Source organism: Coffea eugenioides, chromosome 2 (assembly GCF_003713205.1).
Source record: "Coffea eugenioides isolate CCC68of chromosome 2, Ceug_1.0, whole genome shotgun sequence".
Taxonomy (NCBI): domain Eukaryota; kingdom Viridiplantae; phylum Streptophyta; class Magnoliopsida; order Gentianales; family Rubiaceae; genus Coffea; species Coffea eugenioides.
Genome location: NC_040036.1, coordinates 68,728,629 through 68,750,766, shown reverse-complemented (window position 1 = coordinate 68,750,766; position 22,138 = coordinate 68,728,629). Strand labels below are relative to the sequence as shown.

The 22,138-nt window shown below is 36.4% G+C and overlaps 1 pseudogene; it reads right to left on the bottom strand.

Moving 5' to 3' along the window:
- Positions 1 to 628: 628 nt before the first annotated feature.
- On the bottom strand, positions 629 to 5,012 carry LOC113760834 (annotated as a pseudogene).
- Positions 5,013 to 22,138: the final 17,126 nt, after the last annotated feature.

Sequence of the window (22,138 nt, the reverse complement as noted above, 5' to 3'; positions counted from 1 at the left end):
GCCATTCTAGATTTGACAGATTGCTTAGAACTTTTTGAAAGGATTATTGCTATATCTACGAATTGTGTACATCTGTGTGTGGTTATTCCTTAGGCAACTTTTGTGGCAAAGGCTGAACTATGTTTGGTCTCAACTTCGTATCAATTTTAGATCTCGTTCAGAAGACTTTGCTCCGCCTCGATTATATCTATCTTTTTTGTTTGTTCTATTTTCATTGTATGCAAAAACATGTTGCATCTCACATTTTACGCACAAACAAGGAACATCTTACATTGTATGTAGAAACAAGGAACATCATAATGATCTCAATAATCTTCTTATTATATTGTCTTGCATTTTTTTAACAAATTACTTATTTTCATTGCTTAATAAAATTACAAAATCGCAAAGATATTACTGTAGCTTTATGTAACTTTTCATACTTAATATCTATATTTGAATAATTGGGCATTTTTTATCGAGCCTAACAATTACACTGCACATCGCGGTGTTTTCCTCCTAGTACGTACCAAAAGCTGAAAAACAGGGAAACAAAGCAGTCTACGAGCAGCATATGCATCATTAGCAGAAGTCGGCAAGAAAAAACAGCAGTACAAATTTATGCTAGGTAAAAAGAAAATTCGCACCATTAAAACACACAAGAACAGATTAAGCATTCTAATAGTTGAAGTCTCAACGAACATTTTTTTCAAATCTAACTGCTGAATTCAAGAGAATTACAAGAACGCAAGACAACTCTTATTAGAGCATATAAAGAAAACCAGCAGCAGCTCGAAAAGCAACAGCTAGCCACTCTTACATATTTTAACCCACTGGACCTTCCCAAGCTTCATCTAAAACACGATCCAGCGTCATACAAACATCACCAACTCAGGCCTACTGTATACATTGTTTTCTTCATCATCCAGCATCGGATAAGCAGCCACAAGGGCATCCTGAGCACCAATATACAGTGAATTGTAGATTTTCCAGTACACCTCTCTCACCTTCCTTGCTGGATGAAATAGCCCCTGAAGACAGTAATTAAGAACGATTGCTGCTCCAAGAGCCAGCCTCATTCCTTCAATGGCTTCCATAACCGCATTAATAACATGTGGTGATGTCTCAAAAATATTTGGCCAGACATAATTCATTAAATGAATCAAAGCATCCTCACACCCAAGTCCAGCAACTCCTAAAGCCATGTGCTTCACTGCTGAAGCAGCAGTTTGCCGGTGGACCAAGTCTCTATCCATGAGAGCATCCTCCAGCAATGGAGTAACTGCATAGATATAGTCCTTACCCATTTCACCAATATACTCAAAGAGGAAAGACAAGGACTTCAGAACACCATTCTGAACATTAAGCTCAGGTACACGATATTCATTCATCAGCGCAGGTAAAACTGTAAAGGGAGAACAAGTTTCAGCAACTATAGCAATTGCGACAGTTGTGCAGACACGGTTCTGACGTTCCTGAACTTTGAGATTATTCAACAGTGTTGCAAGGACGTCTTGTGGACCAATAGCTTTTGCAATATACCCAAAAGTGTTGACTGTTGCTCGACGAATACCCTTTTTGTGGGCTTTCAGCATCTCAAGAAGCTCAAAACAAATCCTCATCCATTCTCTGGCAGGAACAAATTCTGCTCCGCGGTCAGCAATTCGACCAACAAGATCAATGCAGTTCTCCTGGACTTTCTCATGACGATTTTTCAAAATTGGAGTCAAGCGAGGAAGTAAATCCTTTATTGGAGGAGTCATTTTAGTCATACCAATGACATTAACAATAGCTTTCAGAGCACCCAATATTGATCCCAGAACTTCTGGGTACTCTTCCCCCAAATACTCATACAAAACGACACCAAGATGGCCCATGAGTTGTTCTTCTCCACACTGCTTCATCACCACAGCAATCCTTGATATAAGATCTGCAGCTTGTTGTCTGACCTTTGCACTCTTATTATTTAAACGCCATTTAATAGTCCCACATATTTGCGGAAGGTAAGGCTTCACTCTCTGCCCAAGAGCATTAACAACAGCTCCAAAACCATTCAACATCACATTTGCATCATCACTGGTTTGCTCTTGGAACGCGTAGAGAATCCCATCAATCAACAGCTCTTCTAAGCGAGCATCAATATCAGACGCGCCCAGATTTGCAACCACCTTTTCAATTGTCTCCATGACCATCCTCCTATAAGGTTCACTCTCATCCTTGAGATCTTCAACAATCCTACCCACTATATCAGCAACCCCAACTTTGTTTGCTATCTCAACAGTAGTATCAACAAGTTGCCTGTAATTTCTGCGGTCCAAAGCCATTCTTCTCACCCAGAAGTTGCGGAAGAACTCAGGGAGAATGTCATTCCTGATGTAGTCTGGCTCAACACCTTCAGTGCTCACACACTGCTTCACAACTTTTAAAACAATTTTCTTCATTTCTTCATCAGGCGACTGAAACTCACGGATCAGTATATGCATCACTTCCTTGGTATAGTAACTAGCATATATAGCATCCATGAGAGGGATGATGAAACCAATGGCTTTCAAAAAGGCTGCCAAAACCTTCCCTCGGTGAGATCTAATACCCTTCCAGAGAGGCTTCAGCACTGAATCGAAGCTCTCAATACCATATGGGGCAGCTGCCTCAGCAAGAGCAGCAAGGGAAAGAGCTGTGATAGTTCTAACCTTCTGATTCTCATCATTAAGACCATGTTCTATGATTTCTACAAGAGACCTCAAGTGTGGAAGAACAGCACAACCAATCAAAATAGCAATCTGCTGAACAATTTTGATACCTGTGTGACGGGCTTGCCAAGACTTCTTACTCTGACACACTGCCTTCAGAAAAGGTAACAAAGCAGGAATTCCAAGTGCAGAGGCAACAACACTGAATGCTCTTGCAGTAGTGTTTCTTACATACTCATCGATATTGTCAATATCAGGGCGCATTGCAGCAATCATAGTTGCCAACCCAGCAGCCTTGCTGAGATTGGAGATAATTTCCCTACCTTCTACACGGGCATAATAATCCTCATCAATCAGCAACGGCTCGATCACCACAAGAATTTTGTGCACATATGGACGCACCAACTCATCCAATTTGTAAAGCACCCTATCAATGACCTTCACCAGTAAATGTCTTTCTTGGTCCTCCAATGTCGGTTGCATGAGCAACGGAAGAATCCGATTGAACAGTGGCCCAGCACCAAACTCTCTGGCCTTATCAGTTAACTGCCGCAGAGCTGTTTTCCTCTGAGGTGGCGTGCCATTCTTAACCTTGAGCAGTAGTTTCATTATCTTTCGTTCTTTCTGCTCTTCCAGAGACAATTCCTCTTCGTTTTCTTCATTCAACAGTGCACCAAAATATTGATAGTCTTCAGGCTTCATGAAAGGCAGTCCACCAGGCATCTCTTTCGGCACATCAAACTGCTGACCTCGATTTTCTTCAGGGATATTATACAGAGGTGTGCCAATCGGCGTTGGGGTGGCAAGAAGCTTCCTAGCAGGAGTTCTAATTGGGACATAGGAAGCTGGGGGCTCCAAAATTTTGTAGCCCTCCTGGGGAAACATAGCATCCAACTCTTCATCGGTCAATGGACGATTCCTGTCCTCAATATCCTTCTCCCACCTCAGCAAATTATACTGCTCTGGCGTAATTGCACCCCGCAGATTAATAGCACTTGGAGTTGGCGTAGCAAGATCAGCTCCTCCAAAGGGGGTCACACCAGGGGTTGCTGCCGCAGCAGGGGTAGCATTGGACATCGGTGTTGCACTACCCATAGTAGCAGGAGTCTCATCCCACCTTGATCTCTGCCTTTTAGGTGTAGGGGTCGCTAGCCCAGCCAGCTTTGGAGTTGCATCCCAAGTCATCCCAGCAGGGGTAGCACCAGGAGTAACTCCCCCAGCAGGGGTGACATCCGAATCAGCCAATCTCCCAGGGGTTGGAGTCTCATCCCACCTATTCTTCCTCACAGAAGGAGTCGCATCCCCAATCCTCCCGGGTGTTGGAGTCGCATCCCACCTACCACTCCCAATTCCAGGAGTTGAATCCGGCAAATCCCAATCAGAACCTCCCTTAGCTTTCTTTGCACTAGTGTCATCCTGCGACTGATCCCACCGATTTCTCTTCTTGGGTTTCTCCGCTTCCTTCTCTTTGCTTACTGGCTTAACTGCTTCTTCCTCCTTCTTCTTCGCTATTGCTTTCAGCACATCATCCTTCTGCCTCTTCAAAGCCTCCTCCTTCATGACATCAGCATACGACCTCATGTCCGGCCCTGGGGTTTTATCCAGGAAAGGGTCAACCCTCTCCGGAGATATCACCCGGTTCAACCTCCTCTTCCTATAATCATCCTCCCGGTCAATAATTCTGCTCGGCTGCTTAAACCCGAGGTCATCCTCATTCCCGGGCCTCGGAGCATCCTTGAAAAACTCTTTTGGAGCAGTATAAGAATTCAGCTTCCGAGCTATCTCGTTATCAGGACCGTCCGCTGTGTCGTCATCGTCATTCACCGGAATTGACCTCTCATAGCCCTCGAAACGGTCAGCGCTGTACAAGTCAGTATCAAACGTAACCGACGTGAGGGAAGCCAGGTCTTGCTCCATCTTCTTCCTCTCCTCTTGGGTTCTCTTAATCTCACTACCTTCTGAGTCCATCTCTTCAAGTTATACAGAAATTGGAGCTTCAATAATAAACCCTAACCCTAACCCTGATCGAAACCCTAACCTAATTCTCACAATACGTCTCTCTAAACAAACAAATCTGGAAGTAATGGCGAAAATTAACCCACGATACGCAACTGAGAATAAAGAAATACAAAAGATTCAGCAAATTTAACAACGCAAATGATGGTTAAATAAACATCAACTGAAAATGGAAGAATGGACGAAAAGGCAGAGCTGTATGGAATTTTGCATCGACCAGAATAATAGAACCAGCTACAAGATAATCAAAAGGATTATAAACAAAACTAGAAAAAAAGAAATAAAAAAAAGGAGAAACTGACCTTGAAAATGGATAATGGGTGCAGAGGTAGAGTGCGGAACTATGTGGCTGTCAGGAATAGGGACTCAATTGCAATTGGATCAGAAGTTAGAGGGGCATTAGTGTAAATTGGCGTTTGGAGCCAAATTTGTTAAAAGTTAGTTATAACCGACTGCTGAAGTAGTTAGTTAGTTCATTTCCATTTCTGTACCAATACGATTTTGATTCATCATTGGATGGGTATAAATCCAAGGCAGTGTAATGGATTTGGGGACAAGAAAAGTAATTCCATTGATTCCCTCCCAATTCTCTCCTTTTTTCTCTCTCTCTCCTTCCCCCTCTGCCTTTCCCTCTTATTTCTTCTTCATTCAAACCTCCTCCACGTCTGCTGCTCTCAACCTCTCTTTCACCATATTGTTGAGGGCCTGACAAATTGGTATCAGAGCTGACCGATCCTTGGCCAGCTACTGAAATCCAAATGGCAAAAAACACTCGATTCAAAATTCTGTAAAATCATCTCAAGAAGCAAGAACAGAAGCTGCAGGAAGTAATGGAGGATGTCAGAAGTATCCAGCAGCAAGTAAAAGAAGAAATGACTGGAAGAGATCAACATATGGATTCGATTGTGATTGGAATGGAGCAGAAGTTCGAAGCACTCAGTTCGATAATGAAGACACTGTTGATCAAGGAAAAGAGTACAGGTGATGACGCTAAAATGGGGAGAGATCGAACACCATTACTGCCAACACCACCTAGTCATCAGAGGTTAGATCTGGAAACAGATACTGAGGCGAAGGACTGTGAATTCTTGGGTAAGCTCTCTGGCCACTCCCTTCCTAAGCTTGAATTGCACATGTTCAGTGGAGAGAATCCACGTGAGTGGATCAGGAAATGCAACAAATACTTCATGTTGCATAGAATCCAGGAAGACCATAAGCTACTGGTAGTGGAGATGTTTTTGGAAGGGAAGGCTGATATGTGGTTTTAGGGAGTTAAGTTGGAGAAACCGCGGTTGTCATGGAGAGAATTTGAGGAACTGCTTTGTCAGAGGTTCAAGGGGACCTGTTGTAGGGACATTGTGGAGGAATTCAACAAATTGCAGCAGACAAGTACAGTGGAGGCTTATCAGGAGAAGTTTGAAGAACTGAAAACACTGATGTTGATCCAAAACCCCTACCTGAGCGAAGAATATTTCATTTCCAGCTTTACCAGTAGCCTCAGGGGGGGAAAATTAAGCCTATAGTGCGAATGCTCAAACCAAACACCCTCTCTGGAGTCATAGATATAGCTCATCTGCAAGAACAGGCCCTCAAATTGCAAGGGAGGACAGGAAAGGAGGGTAACAAAGTAATGGCTGAACCAAGGTTTGGAATGTACAGGCATCCTACAGCTATGAATGGTGGAGTCAGCACTTATAAATTACCTCAGAACAACACACCAAGACCAGAGCCTAAGAAACCTGAATTTAAGAGGTTATCCCCACAGGAAGTGCAGTATAGAAGGAATAATGGCTTATGTTTTAAATGTGGAGAAAAGTTTGGAGTTGGACATCAGTGTAGGATGAAGCACTTGAATTTCATGTTGTATGAAGAGGAGGAGGATACAGAATTTCAAGATGAATTAGCGGAGCAGGATGAACTGACTGGAAATCCAGGGGAATCAGTAAAGGTATCTCTCAATGCACTCTCAGATTCTCTCAGGCGAAACACAATCCTATTGCAAGGGCAATTAGCAGGGGAAAATGTAAAAATCTTGGTAGATACAGGGAGCAGTGATAGTTACATCCACCACAGACTTGTGTCTGCACTAAAAATTCCATTTGAGCATGTTAAACCATTCACAGTCACCATGGGAGATAGGAGTTTGGTGACCAGTGGAGCTCAGTGCCCACAGGTCCTATGGAACGTCCAGAATTATAGGTTCAGTTTTGACCTCAGGATTATGGAATTAGGGGACTGGGATCTCATCCTAGGGGTAGACTGGATGTGTAACTATAGCCCTATCACTTTTGATTTTCACCAACTTAAAATATCCATGTTCCACCAAGGAGAGGCTATCACCTTACATGGAGCAGTGAATAATGCAACAATGGAGTTGGTCAGGAGGAAGGACCTCAGAGGATTTTTGCAAGCCAAGAGGAGGTGTTGTGCTACTTCAGCACAGGTAGGCAAGGTGACTACAGAAGAAATACCAGGATCAATTACAGCACTATTGGATCAGTTTCCAGAGGTCTTCCAAGAGCCTACTCAACTGCCACCAAACAGGAGTTTGGATCACCAGATTCCCCTCAAGCCTGGAGCACAGGCATTCAAAATAAAACCTTACTGGTATCCTCACTCACAGAAAACAGAAATTGAGAGACAGATAGCTGATATGTTGAGTTCTGGAATTATTAAGCCAAGTAACAGTCCTTATGCCTCCCCAGTACTATTAGTTAGGAAGAAGGATAACACTTGGCGTTTCTGTGTGGACTATAGACACTTAAATGATTTGACCATCAAAGACAGATACCCTATACCCAACATTGAAGAACTCTTAGATGAATTGCATGGAGCCAGATTCTTCTCAAAAATTGATTTAAGGTTAGGATATCATTAGATTAGAGTAAAAGTGAAGGACATACACAAGACTGCTTTCCAACTCACCAAGGCCATTATGATTTCTTGGTAATGCCTTTCGGATTAACAAATGCACCTGCAACATTTCAAGCCCTGATGAACCAGGTGTTTGAGCCTTTTCTGAGGAAGTTTGCCTTGGTGTTCTTTGATGACATACTGATCTACAACACTAGTTTGGAACTCCATTAGAAACACCTGCAACAGGTGTTGGAAGCGCTCAGAAATCACCAACTATATGCCAAGCTCTCTAAGTGCTCCTATGCTCAACAGGAGGTGGAATATCTGGGACATGTGGTCTCCAATAGAGGGGTACGTATGGACATGAACAAGGTGGAGTGTATTTTGTCCTGGCCTTCCCCTAAGTCTGTGAAAGAACTTAGAGGATTCTTGGGACTTACAGGGTACTACAGACGTTTCATTAAGGGATATGGAGCAATCAGCAAGCCACTAACCAATTTACTCAAGAAGGATGCCTACAATTGGAGTACAGATGCACAAGAGGCTTTTAACCAGCTTAAAAAAGCCATCAACAGTGCACCAGTGCTGAGGCTCCCTAACTTTGACATTCTTTTTGTAGTGGAAACTGATGCCTGTGGTCAGGGCATGGGAGCTGTACTACTGCAGGAAGGGCATCCCATAGCTTTTGTCAGTACCCTTAAGAATATGGGATTGTCTATTTATGAGAAGGAACTGATGGCATTGGTTTTTGCAGTCACAAAGTGGAAACACTATCTGGTAGGGAACCACTTCATTATCCGGACAGATCATAAGTCATTTAAGTTTTTGTTGGAACAGAGATTAACCACAACTGCACAGTACAAATGGCTAACCAAGTTGCTGGGCTTGGATTATGAGATTCAATATAAGAAGGGCTCTGAGAACACAGTTGCTGATGTACTGTCTAGAAGAGCTGCCCCTGATCCCATAACTAAGCAGCAACAGCTCCTAGCAATAACCACAGTTCAGCCTGTATGGATGCAAGAACTACAGGACACTTACTTTGGAGATCAACAATGCCAGAACCTGTTGAGTCAGCTACTACTAGACCCTGAGCCACAGGATTCTGATTTCAGACTCAGCCAGGAGGTACTCAGGTATAAAGGGAGGTTGTATGTGGGGAATAGTCAGGAGATTAAACAGAAGATAATCAAGACCATGCATGAGTCCCCTATTGGAGGTCATTCTGGCTAAAGAGCCTATGCTCAGAGAGTGCAGAGTATGTTTTATTGACAGGAATGAAGAGAGAAATTATTCAGTTTGTGTAGGGATGTGAGGTCTGCCAGAGGAACAAAAGTGAGCATGTGCCTTATCCAGGGCTGTTACAGCCTCTTCCTATACCAACTCAGGCTTGGTCACACATCACCATGGATTTCATAGAGAAGTTGCCTAGTTCCAAAGGCTTTGATACCATTCTGGTGGTCATAGACAGACTGACAAAATTTGGTCACTTTGTAGCCCTTTCACACCCCTTCTCAGTAGCACAAGTGGCTCAAGTTTTCCTGGACCATATCTATAAGCTACACGGTCTGCCTGACTCTATTGTAACAAATAGAGACAGAATTTTTACCAGTAAACTCTAGCAGGAGCTGTTCAAGTTGGCTGGAATCGAGCTACACTATAGCTCTTCCTACCACCCTGAGACTAATGGCCATAGTGAGAGGCTTAATCAGTGCCTGGAGGCTTACTTGAGGTGTATGACAAGTGAAAATCCAACTCAGTGGAGTCAATGGTTGAGTCTGGCAGAACTATGGAACAACACTTCCTATCACACTAGCCTGGGAGCTACTCCCTTCGAGGCTCTCTATGGTTATAAGCCACTGTCCCTACCTATTGGACCTTACCATGACACGGTGATACTAGCAGCCAACAATATGCTGCAAACTAGAGCTCAAATGCTGCAGAGGATCAAGGAGCATCTGCACCAAGCACAAAATAGGATGAAAGTGTTTGCTGACAAACACAGGACAGAAAGGCAGTTTGTGGTGGGGGATTGGGTTTTTCTCAAATTGTAGCCATATCGCCAGCAATCTATAGCAATTAGAAAGAGTTTGAAGTTGGCTGCAAAATTTTATGGACCTTTTCAGATCATAGAGAAGGTCAGTGCTGTGGCTCACAAGCTCCAACTGCCAGCAGGAGCCAAAATACACCCAGTGTTCCATGTCTCCCTTCTTAAACCAAAATTGGGGCCACATCAAGCTACTAATCCTACACTTCTAGAGCTTGACCACCAAGATCAGTGCTTATTACAGCCTGCTGCCATTCTCCATAGAAGGGTCATCATGCGAAATGGTGTTCCTGTCATCCAATACCTCATCAAGTGGCATCAGCTGGGAGAAGAAGAGGCATCGTGGGAAGATCAATCCTTTATCAATAGCCAATTTCCAGATTTCCAGCCTTGAGGACAAGGCGAGCCTTCAAGGAGAGAGTATTGTCAGGAATAGGGACTCAATTGCAATTGGATCAGAAGTTAGAGGGGCATTAGTGTAAATTGACGTTTGAAGCCAAATTTGTTAAAAGTTAGTTATAACCGACTGCTGAAGTAGTTAGTTAGTTCATTTCCATTTCTGTACCAATACGATTTTGATTCATCATTGGATGGGTATAAATCCAAGGCAGTGTAATGGATTTGGGGACAAGAAAAGTAATTCCATTGATTCCCTCCCAATTCTCTCTTTTTTTTTCTCTCTCTCTCTCTCCTCCTTCCCCCTCTGCCTTTCCCTCTTATTTCTTCTTCATTCAAACCTCCTTCACATCTGTTGCTCTCAACCTCTCTTTCACCATATTGTTGAGGGCCTGACAGTGGCTAATAAGAGGCTTGAAGCTAGTTTCGGGATTTTTCTGGCTCCTTTATCTTAAACTACATAAAGCGCGGAAGCTTCATCTACAGTTGATTGTGCCGGTTTAGCTGTGATTTTGCGGCTCATTTCGTCCTTTTTTGTCTTTTGGAAGGCTCCATGCAGCGGCTTTGGTTCCTAATGCGCTTTTCCTCATTTCTGCTTTTGTTCCCTTCTTCTGATTGCGCCCTTGTCCTAGTTTCTTTGTAATTTTGCAGTCAATTTTATCCTTTTGTTTCTTGTATCTTTGACTGCTGATGTTGCTATCTTCAGTCATTTTCTTTGATTGCGTTTTTATGTTTATAATTTTCCGTACCCTTTTATATTTATTAGCTCTCTCCAAAATGTGTAATTGACCAAAATATTGATTTTCTAAAAAATATACAAATAAGTGAAAATTCTGTGTGTATCTAATATATACAAATCAATGAAAGTTCTATGTGTATCTAATCAATATAAATCAATTGTATTACTTTGTATTAACATGCAAATCAATGAAAATCCTATGTGTATGTAATATATACAAATGAACAAAATTCTATGTGTATCTAATAAATATAAATCGATTGTACCGCTTCATATTAACGTATAATAAGTGTTATTCATATCAAATAATCATAATTTAAATTTTCCTTATAGATCAATCAATGTGATATATACAAATCAATGAAAATTCTATGTGTATCTAATCAATATAAATCAATTGTATTACTTTGTATTAACATGCAAATCAATGAAAATCCTATGTGCATGTAATATATATAAATGAACAAAAATTCTATGCATATCTAATAAATCTAAAGCAACTATACCGCTTTGTATTAACATATAATAAGTGTTATCTTATCTTTCTTAAACCACATAAAGCTGCAAAGCTCCATCTACAGTTAATTGTCCTGGTTTTAATGCAATTGTGTGGCTGATTTTGGACTTTTGTGTCTTTTGAGCCGGCTGTGGAGTTGATTCTCTGCTGTTGCTGCTGTCCTCATTTTGGATTTTGTCACCTTATATTCTGATTACGCCCTTTTGTCCTGGTTTCTTTGTAATTAATATCTCAAATTTGCACTTTGTGGTCTTTAGCTTGTCATATCTCTTTATTATTGTTTCTTTGCTTTTGTTTGTTAGGCCCGCAGCTGCTACCTTCAATTCCCTGATGAACACGCAAATTTTTTTGGCTATTCAAATCTAGATATATTAGTTGTGTCCATTTTTATATATATTAATTTTTTGTAAAATTTATATATCAATAAAAATATTGATTTTCTCGGCAAGATAAATATATGGCCGAAAATTTTGTGTCTATAAAAATATTCATTTTCTCAACAAAATAAATATATGGACGAAAATTTCCTGTGTGTCTAATAAATATAAATCAATTGTGTCACTTTGTATTTGCTTACATTGATATAAAAATGCTACTTCAACAATATTTGTTAATTATTTAATTATTAGCTTAAAGCTTTTACATTTTAAGATTGAGTGATGTAACATAGATGTAGTGAATACAAAGTGTTAGTTAATTAGATACTTGTCTATAAACGAATAAAAATGGATGCTTCTCTATAAAAATGATGATTAATTACATGCCTGTTTTGAAAAATGTAGGATCATTTTCCTCTATTTCAAAAATGTTAATTTGACAGTATTTCTTTAGGACATCACTTTTATTCTCTATAAAAATGACGATTAATTAGATGCTTGCTTTAAAAAATATAGGATAGTTTCCCTCTATTTCAAAGATGTTGCTTCGATGATATTCTCTCTTAATTATTGTTTCTTTACTTTTGTTTGTCGCAGCTGTGCAGCCGCTACCTTACATTCCTTAATGTAGACCCGAATTTTTTGGGCTATACAAATCTATATATATTCTTGCATCCTATTTGTGTGTCTTTATATATATATTCATTTCTCCAAAATATATATGTCGACAAAAATAATGATTTTCTAGAAAATATATATATATCGACAGAAATTTTGTGTGTATCTAATAAATATAAATCAATTGTGCCACTTTGTATTAGCTTCCATTTATACGATCAATGGTTTTTAAAAATATAGGATAATTTACCTCTATTTAAAAAATGTAACTTCCATAATATTTGTTAACTACTGAATTATTAATTTAAAGGTTTTGCATTTTAAGATTGAGCAACATAACATAAATGCGGTCAATACAAAGTGATAATTAATTGTGTGCCCTTTTATATATATATATATATATATATATTCATTTTTTGCAAAATATATATCTACAGAAATATTGATTATAAGTATAAATCAATTGTGTGCTTCATATTAGCTTGCATTAATACGACTAATTGTTTTTTAAAATATAGGATATTTTTTGTAAATTTAAAAAATGTTACTTCGATAATATTTCAAAAATTAAAAAATTAGAAAATATACCACTTAAAACCAAAATAAAAAAGACAAAATTTCCTCTAAAACTATAATAAAGATAACCAAACTACTAGAAATTTACATACAAATACTTAAAATCACACCCCTATATATATATATATATATATATATAGACAAAAACATACATGATGCAACTCAAAAAAAAAATCATATTGACACATGAATCACAAGACAAATAGGAATGCCACAAATATAACAAACAAACAAAACTAGAAAAGATAGACACGCTAAATCAATATTAAACAATCATACAAGCTCAAATAAAATATTGAATATACATATATATATATATATACACACATAAAAATAAATCAATAATAAAAATATAACAAACAAACAAAACCAAAAAAAATATAAACACTAAAAAAATTAAACCACTATATCACGTAAAATAAAATACTAAACACACACACACGCATATATATATACACATACATATTACAAAATATATTGTATACCTATATCAATATATTAATACAAAATTCACTACAACTTTGAGTAACCTAAAATAAGTCACATAAACATCAAACAATAAATATTTAAAAATTCTACTGCAAATTACAGTGATTAAACTCTATAATTTTCATGTGCAATCATTTCTATTTCTTATAAAAAAAATTTATACGCATTACCTTACTTTCAATAATATCCATTTATCAATAAACTATTAATATAAAATCTCCTAGCTCTCAAAATTAATATTATTCTTTACTTATTCAGATTCTATTAATTAAAAAAAATACAACTTCCATCTATTTCAATCACATTCATTCATAACTACTAAATCAATATCATCTTTACTTATCGAAAAAAACCTACTTAATTAATAAACACATATTTTACCAAGCTATAATATCAAATTATTCCAAATTATTAATTTATCTCATCACACAACACCAAAACTATATCAAAATTTGCCAAAAAAAATATCTATTATCCATTTAATTTTTAACAAACTTCTCATTCTTTTATATCCTTTCCATAGACTTTTCCACTGCAACAATGCACACTCTCATCCTAGCTATCCAAATTATGAAAATATCATCATCCTAAAATACATAAACTACCAATGCCCAAAGTACAATAAATTATAACACTCTTAATGTAATTCTCCACCTAATTTTTCATCCTATCAACTTTAAAAAATAATATATATTCCATTAATTTAAATAATATTTACTTATCACTAAATTAAAATCAAAAAACAAAATTTTTTAAAACCAATATTACCCATTAAATTTTCAGATCATATTAATTTTAAAAAACACAATACAAATCACATCAATTTTACTATATCTATTTATAAATAAATCAATCCAATATATCACTCTTCTATCTACTATTCCAACTCTATTATCATACAAAATACTCTAAGTCTATGTTAGTAAATAAATCTTATATTACCCTAAGATAGTCAATAATGGACACCTCGCGGAACTGCGGGGCACCAAGCCTAGTTTATTGTTTAAACGCTCATAACCAACTGATTAAGTCGGTAATTAGTCGTTACCTGACACAAGGTGCTGGGCCTGATTGCTCAGAAAAGAATAGGTGCTGGGCTTGAGGCCTAGAACGGCGACCGTACAGTGCCCAATCTTAAGTCCCAATCTTAAGTCTCTTCAGATTGCTATTTTTTTGTGAAACAATTTTACGTTTCTATAAATATTCTTTTAAAATACGTATTTCTCGTTCACCTCTTATTTTATGTACATCATATTTTAGAAAAATACTACAGTAATTTTTTCTCTAAAAACTCTTGAAATGGGCCACTATTACTTTCTTTCTCTGTCTCTCTCTCTTCATTTTTTTTCTTGTATCATTTTGTTTATGAGGAGTAAAAATGCAATCTATATATACACACACACACACACACATATATTGGCACACCGGCATGGGTGCTTGAAAAAGTGTGAAACACACACACACACACACACACACACACAGAGTGATGGATTTATCTTGAAACATCATAGCTAGTTACGAGTGATAGAGAAAATCATTTGTGCCTATTATCCACCCTTTCCCTAATTTTAAATCGGTGGAGGATTGTGGAGTTTTCAATTTTCCATTTTATTCTCAAGAAAATATCATAAGATGAAATTGTTTTCCTTTCTGTTATTTCTTTTTCTCTTTCTTCTCTCTTTCATGATTCCCAATAGAAAACTCCATTTCAACGAAAATTTTTGTTTTGATTTTGTAATTTCATATTTCTGGGTGAAGGTTTACAAGGCATCATAAACTAATTTTGATTTTTTGTATGATGCCACATGTCATAAATTTCAATTGATGATTATTAATCAGGTCACAATTTCATCTTATGATATTTTCTTGGGAATAAAATAAGAAACTAGAAAGGAAAGAGGAAAACCCAAAATTAAAAGATTGTATTTTAGGAAATTGATTTGAATATTTTTTTTAATCATTTAAGGAGAAGATAGATCTCTGCAATTCCCTTTTTTTTAATTTCAATCATTAAGGTGAAGATTTTTGTGGGAAAAAAGAAGAATTAAATAAAGAAGAAAGAGAAAAAGAAATAAAAGAAAGGAAAATAAGGTAAATGAAAAGTCAAAATAATGCAAGGGCAATTTTGTCCTATAGGGGGTTAAGTGAGCAAAATTAAAGGTTAGGGGGTAAACTGAGAAATGGGGTATACCTTAAGGGGATTAAATGTGATTAACCATTAATTAACAAATTCCGTTAAATTTAACCGTTAGTCTTGGGAGTAAAGTGACTAAAAAATAACGTTAAAGGGAAAATTAATAGTAGCACCAAACGTTAAGGGGGTAAAGTGATAATAACCCTGTGAAGAACGTCTCATGCAAAATTGTTTTGTTCTATTTTTGTATGTTTAGGTACCTCGACAAAGTTATTTTATTCATATATGTAAGTCTATTCTTTGTTGTGAATATTTTCTCACAAATTTTTGTGGCTTCACTTGTCTATTTCTTAGATTTTACTCAACCACTTGATCAGCACATATTTTATGAAAACTCTTTTGGACTAATTAGTTATGACTTTCCACAAATGATCATCCATTTCAAGAAATGAAGCACCATCATCCAGGTATGGTGCTCTGTTTCTTTTCGTCATTCTTTCTCGTTTAACTTTTCCTGAAATTAGAGATTTGTGTTTTCTAATTTTCCTGATAATTTTAGTTTCAAAGTAAAAAAAATACGAGTAACAATTAAGAACATACTACGTTAATCGAAAGATCTAACTAAGTGAACTGAAAAACAGCAAATTGTAATGACTAAATTACCCCAAAAAATTGACAAACAAATTAAAAAGACTTTTGTTAGCAAAGAAGAGCGAGAAAGGCCAAATCACAAGTCCTTTCTTTCGCCATTTCAACCAAGAGAGTCAAATTTGGCTTCCAAAAAAAGCATAGACTTATTCCCTTTGACTAAAATGAATAAGATTTTTAGTTTCCAGGTTCTCTTTTTTTCTTTTTTTGGCAAATCTACTCGAACTATGACAATATAATTTGAAAAGCCTATCCAAAGTTATAAAAGTCTAACACTTTTTGCCACTAAACTTATTTTCATCAAAGTGTACTCATCATAAAATATTTGTATAAAGCAAAATACGATCATACAAAATTATTCTACTCAAAAAATTGATCAAGAAGCTACTTTAATTGGCAAAAATATTAAGTTGAAACTAGTACTACAATAATTTTTTTCAAAATGTGCTTAACACATATACCAATGTTAACTTTCTAAAATTAACTTGTTTTAAAATATTCTCCATAAAAATTGTGGATTACATACAATCTATGTGTTATTTCATCTTTTTCAGAAACTCCATTGTGGCGTTGAAAATTTATATTAGTTAGCAGTTCTAGTTACTTAGAAGCTCGTTTTAATTAAAATTAAAGAACATATTAAGAAAGACTCCAAAAAGGACAAAGGTAAACCTTCCAGAGATTGTCTTTGACTTTGTAGCATTCAGCATCTATGTATTCTAACCATAAACCATGTATCAATTGCTAAAAAACAAACACCAAAGTTAAGTAGGAATGTTAAACATATATTTATTAGAAGTAATTAGTGTATTAAAGATGTGATTATCTATTATATCAATTTGTCACTTAGCATTCTTTCATTTTCTTCTATCATAAGTTAAAGCGATAGCTCCAGTAGTTTAATTTCCGTCTCTTACTCTTACTTTGGTTAACTTTTTTTATATTTCATTATCTTTTGATTATCACATCTCTTAATCTTATTCTTATTTGCACCTATTTTTTTTCTTCATTTTCTTAATTGCCACGAGCAATTTATTTATGTTCTCTTCTACATGTTCCCCTTGATTTGTGAGTGAAGATCCCACGTTCTTCTCCAAGTTCAAAGTTTGAGACTATTGATTGAATTTTCTTGGAAGAAAACTTCAAAGCAATTAGATCATCAAACTTATATTCCAGTAGATAATTGTTTTGGTAGATGATCAACTTGTATTTTTTTAGTTCTTTTTTTGGCACTTGACTTTACTTGTGGTTATCTTTCCCTCCCCAACAAATAATAAATACTTGGTTATCGACTTGAAAACCCCCTATTTGACAATAGAAATATTGGCCTACTTCCACACCGAATACATCATAGTGTATGCTAATGTGCTCTTTCTTCTTTATTGTTTTTCTCTTATTCTTTGTCTTGTTCGTCCTCTTTCTTTGTATTTAATACTAATAAATTATTCATAAGATTTTCAATAATTTTCTTGAAACCAATCTCGATTTGCTTAATCATGTTAATTGGTCTTGAAAATTCTCACTAGATGTTAAAGGTGTTCCTTGCATGGAAGAGTTAGATTAAGAAGTATTTAGAGAATGGGAAAAGGATGCTACTTTAGCAATTGGACTACATGATCAGATCATGAACTGCATAGGAAATAATGTTCTTTGTAAAAAAGAAATTGAGATGTCATATGGTCCTAATTGGTGACATTCCTTGCATGCTATTTTGATAGTAAAACTACACGGTCAGGTCTTGAACCGCATACACGAGGAGATTCTTTGCTGAGACGAAACTGAGATGTCTCTACTTTGTAAGAAGAGGGCCCTAATGGCAATTAGAACCGAAATTAATGATGGTATTGAAATTAGGATTAGAAGATGTTCATCCATTGGAAGAATCAGATTTTTGACAAAATTTTGTGTAACCAATCAAGAAAGATTTCTATAGAGTAGCTTCGTTAAGTGATATAGAACGTTGTTTTGATAAGGATGAGGATGATGATCCTGCCATTCGCAATTGGCAATATTTTGACTCTTGATTGACCATTTGGCATATCAAAATTATGTAATGATCTCATAAGATGTTGGTAGTGGTGGTGGTAAAAGTGCTAATACATTGAAAATTTAGAATAGAATTAGATAAAAGTTAGAAATTAAAAAAGAACAACAAAAGAAATCAATATTTGCCTGCATACATATTAGTGTATATACAAGACATTTATAGTTACCAAATTTATATTTTGAAATTTTCTGAATCAAATATTCAGTGTATATATAATTTTTAAACAACAAAGTATGTTCACAAATTAGTAATAAAAGTATGTAATACAAACAAAACTTAATAAAAAATATGCATCTTCATTTAGTTTAATATGCTGTGCATGTGCGTATATTGTATTATATATATTATATATTTTAAAGATCAAATAGAAACACTAACAAAGGTACAAAATACAACATTACATACTCAAGCAAATATGCAAGGGATTTTTGTTTCAGGGCAAAAGCAACTAGTACCGATTTTTCAAAAAAGCAATCTGCAAAGTGGAATCCCAAATCTTCCTAGCTACTTTGACTTAAAAATATCACTTAAGATATTAATCATCAGGAACAGAGGGATTACATAACAATTCAAATTTGGAATGCTCAGCATTGCCTTATATTGTCAGAGCACATTCAGAATAGCCCAATGTCCCCACACAAAACTGGTAAATGATAAATTAATAGAAGGCTTGTTCTCATTTTCCTCCTTTACATTTATTTGACAAAAATGAATGAGACCATCTAAATGGTCAAGAATTGAGAAAGAAGGAATGCTTTGCAGACTCCACTAACTGTTGCCTGTCACTTAATAGAACCAAGCACCGTGCAAAGGAAAATTCTTAGACAAAATATATTCTTCATGATTTCTCTTACCCCTTGAATTTTCCTTCTTTCAACCAAAAGTAGAGTCTGAAATGCACAAAAAGATGGGTATTCATACTAGTGGTACACTTTTCAACTACAAAGAAGGATAGAGAGGTATTGTTAAAGCAGTATCACAGGATGTCAGAGGATAAACACCCAAGCCGCTCTTAAGGTAAGCACTCCACAAGATAATCAAGCAAGCAAAAAACAGAACAAAGAAACATTATGCATGTTAAAGTTTGTGTACGTCAAGACAAGAGAAACCTTGAAAGCACTAGTACTTCTGCTGTAACAGCATGAAGACGGGAATTAGCATAACTGGCAGCCGATCTGAGAAGTTTGAGCTTCCAGAGGAGAGTTGTCCTTGGGTATTATGTCAGCCAATTCCTGACAGAAAACAACTGAAATCAGACAAGCACAACTTAATGCTTCAAGTGTAAATGTGATTTCTCCTTTCTAAACTGATGTGCATCCGCAAGCAATGGGGAGCATAAAATTATAGAGTTTGGAACTCCCGAGTCAAGGAGTCCATTTGGGGAAACCATACAATCTATGACAATAATCTCATCAAAGTTCACCTTTGCTAGATTTTGATTAAAATACATGAATTCATGCTATGACATCTAGAGTATAGTTTTACTATTAGGACTCCTTGCAAATTGTGCTAAGTTTGTCACATCATAGTTTCGGGTTTAAGGAATACAAAATAGGAAATGTGAGAACAGATTTGATGTGGCTTCTTCCCTCATCTTCTCCTTTCCTTCTGCTTCTCTGTCTATTTTCCCTCATTTTATTGTCTGAGCTCTTAGCATCAACATCTTCTCTTTTACACAGTAATGAGTAAACAGCCTCTATTGCATCCTGACTTCCTTTTTCAGCCCCCTTGTGGCATAAACAATGTGTTGTTTCATACCCCTTCATTGCTCAACTTTGGCCACATTCATATTCTATTGCTTTTAAGGTCAGCTAATTACCTTGATCAGTTTTTTCTGGTTTTTGGCATTTTTTCGTACAATTCGGTATGTCATGGATGTGAGGATGTCATTACCTCCAGGAACATATCAATCATCTAACAATATATGGCCTTAAGTTACTACTTAAGGAAATAAAGAGCATGAGGAACCCTTAAGCATTTCTCTATCAATCCAATGCTTTCCTAGATGTTTCTCAATATCTCATGAAATGCTCTGCCTCTGCATTCACTATTTGTGCCAACTAGTAAAAAAATTTTCAAACCGGATCCAGACTAACTTAAGAGGTGAGGCCAAAATCTCAAAAGCAAAGAAATTTATACATGGACATGAAACTCGTCAAATTAACAAACTACCGAATCCAGTAAAATTTTTAATTAACCTGATATGATGTGCAACAATTCTATAAGATATTAACAAGTAAAGCAAGAGTTGACAAAAAATTGAGAAAATGTGAAAAAGGGCTTCTAGCAGTAGGCAAGATACTATTAAACAAAAAAAATTAAGCAACTTACTGAAAGACGTGGTAACAAAGCTGTAAGATTGCCAGACAACCGTTCAAGACCTATTCGAGGAGGAAGTGTAGCATCAACAGTGACCATTGCCATCTTCACTGGTTCACCTAATACAACAATAGGATAGTATTTTATTTAGAGCCAGGAAAACCATACGAACTTGACATCGCCAACTAAAACAAAATTGAAAGGAAAAGGAAATTACAGAGGACGTCAAATGATCATAACTTTCAGGAGGAAGGATAACCATCGTGGCACCAACAGAGACACAACAACAGCAAATTTAGAATGGTTATTTCTTCAATAGAAAAATAAGAGAAATGATTCTGAGAAAGAATTCATTTCTAACTCGAATCATCCTCATTGCTTTGCTGAACTCAAAGAAGTTAATGACACATTTCAGGGGATGAGAACATTTTGAGGCTCAGTAAAACTACAAATGATGTTAAATTACTCTTATGGATAATAATCATTAACCTTAACATCTACAGACATGCAAAACTAGGCATTTTGACGTGTGGTTGTGTGCAATATCAATACGCTGTGGAAATGATGGGAAACCATGTGGATATGAGGTTACCAAAGAGCAAATAATTGAAACGTATATCTACAAGTAAGCCTGGAAGTTTTCATGTCTAGCAATTTTCAGAAATGTAACTCAAGTGAGAATCAGGTCGACATGAGGGGCAGATAAGCATAGCAATATCTCAAGCATCAAACTATGAAGACAAAGAACTCTTTCTCTTATTCAAGGATGCATGGTCATGTCTGTTCAAGAACTAATATTCCCTTTGTACATCAAAGTAGCATGATAGACCAAAAGCTGACTCAAGAAGACAACATTTGCTAACATTTTTAAACATGCATTTTCACTTGTGTCTAAGCATAACTGTTCTTCCAATGCTAGCGTAACTAGTAAAACTATTCTTTGAGAGGCTATATGTGCCACTACACAGTTATGGTTTATTAAAGTCATAACGAGACATTTCTGGTGAAAATGCAACAACCTAGGTATTTTCATATATCAGACATAAATTTCTCAAGTAGGTTTTCTTGTGTAGCTTAGAATGAATCCAATCAACTTAAGCTGAACGCAACATATTTCATGCAACACGTACAATTTTGTAGTGAGCTACATAAAAGGAATAGTCTTAAAAGCACAAAATGTTAAAAGATGTCATTGTGCTTTGGGGTAATGCTTACGCGAGCAGCACATAGGACTATATCTAGAGAATGATCAGTGAATAAACCATGTAAAATTTCACATTCTATGCTGAGACAGTTGAAAAGTAAGCTTGTGTACTTAAAGAGTACTGTTAACCAATATCTTGGGAGGAAACATCTAGTCACAGTAGTATGAGTGACCAACTAGTATTTATAGGAGTACAAACCTAACAAACTATTTACAAGAATACCCTTACTAATTTATTATCTACAAGAATACTTATATTCTCTTAACACTCCCCCTCAAGTTGGAGCATATATATCATAAGCATCCAACTTGTTACAAATGTATTTCACCCTAGAGCCCCCTAAACTCTTGGTAAACACATCAGCCAATTGATCTACAGACGGTACATGAGATGTCTTGATGACTCCGTCAAGCAATTTCTCTCGAATGAAATGACAATCAACTTCAATATGTTTTGTCCTTTCATGAAACACTGGATTAGACGCA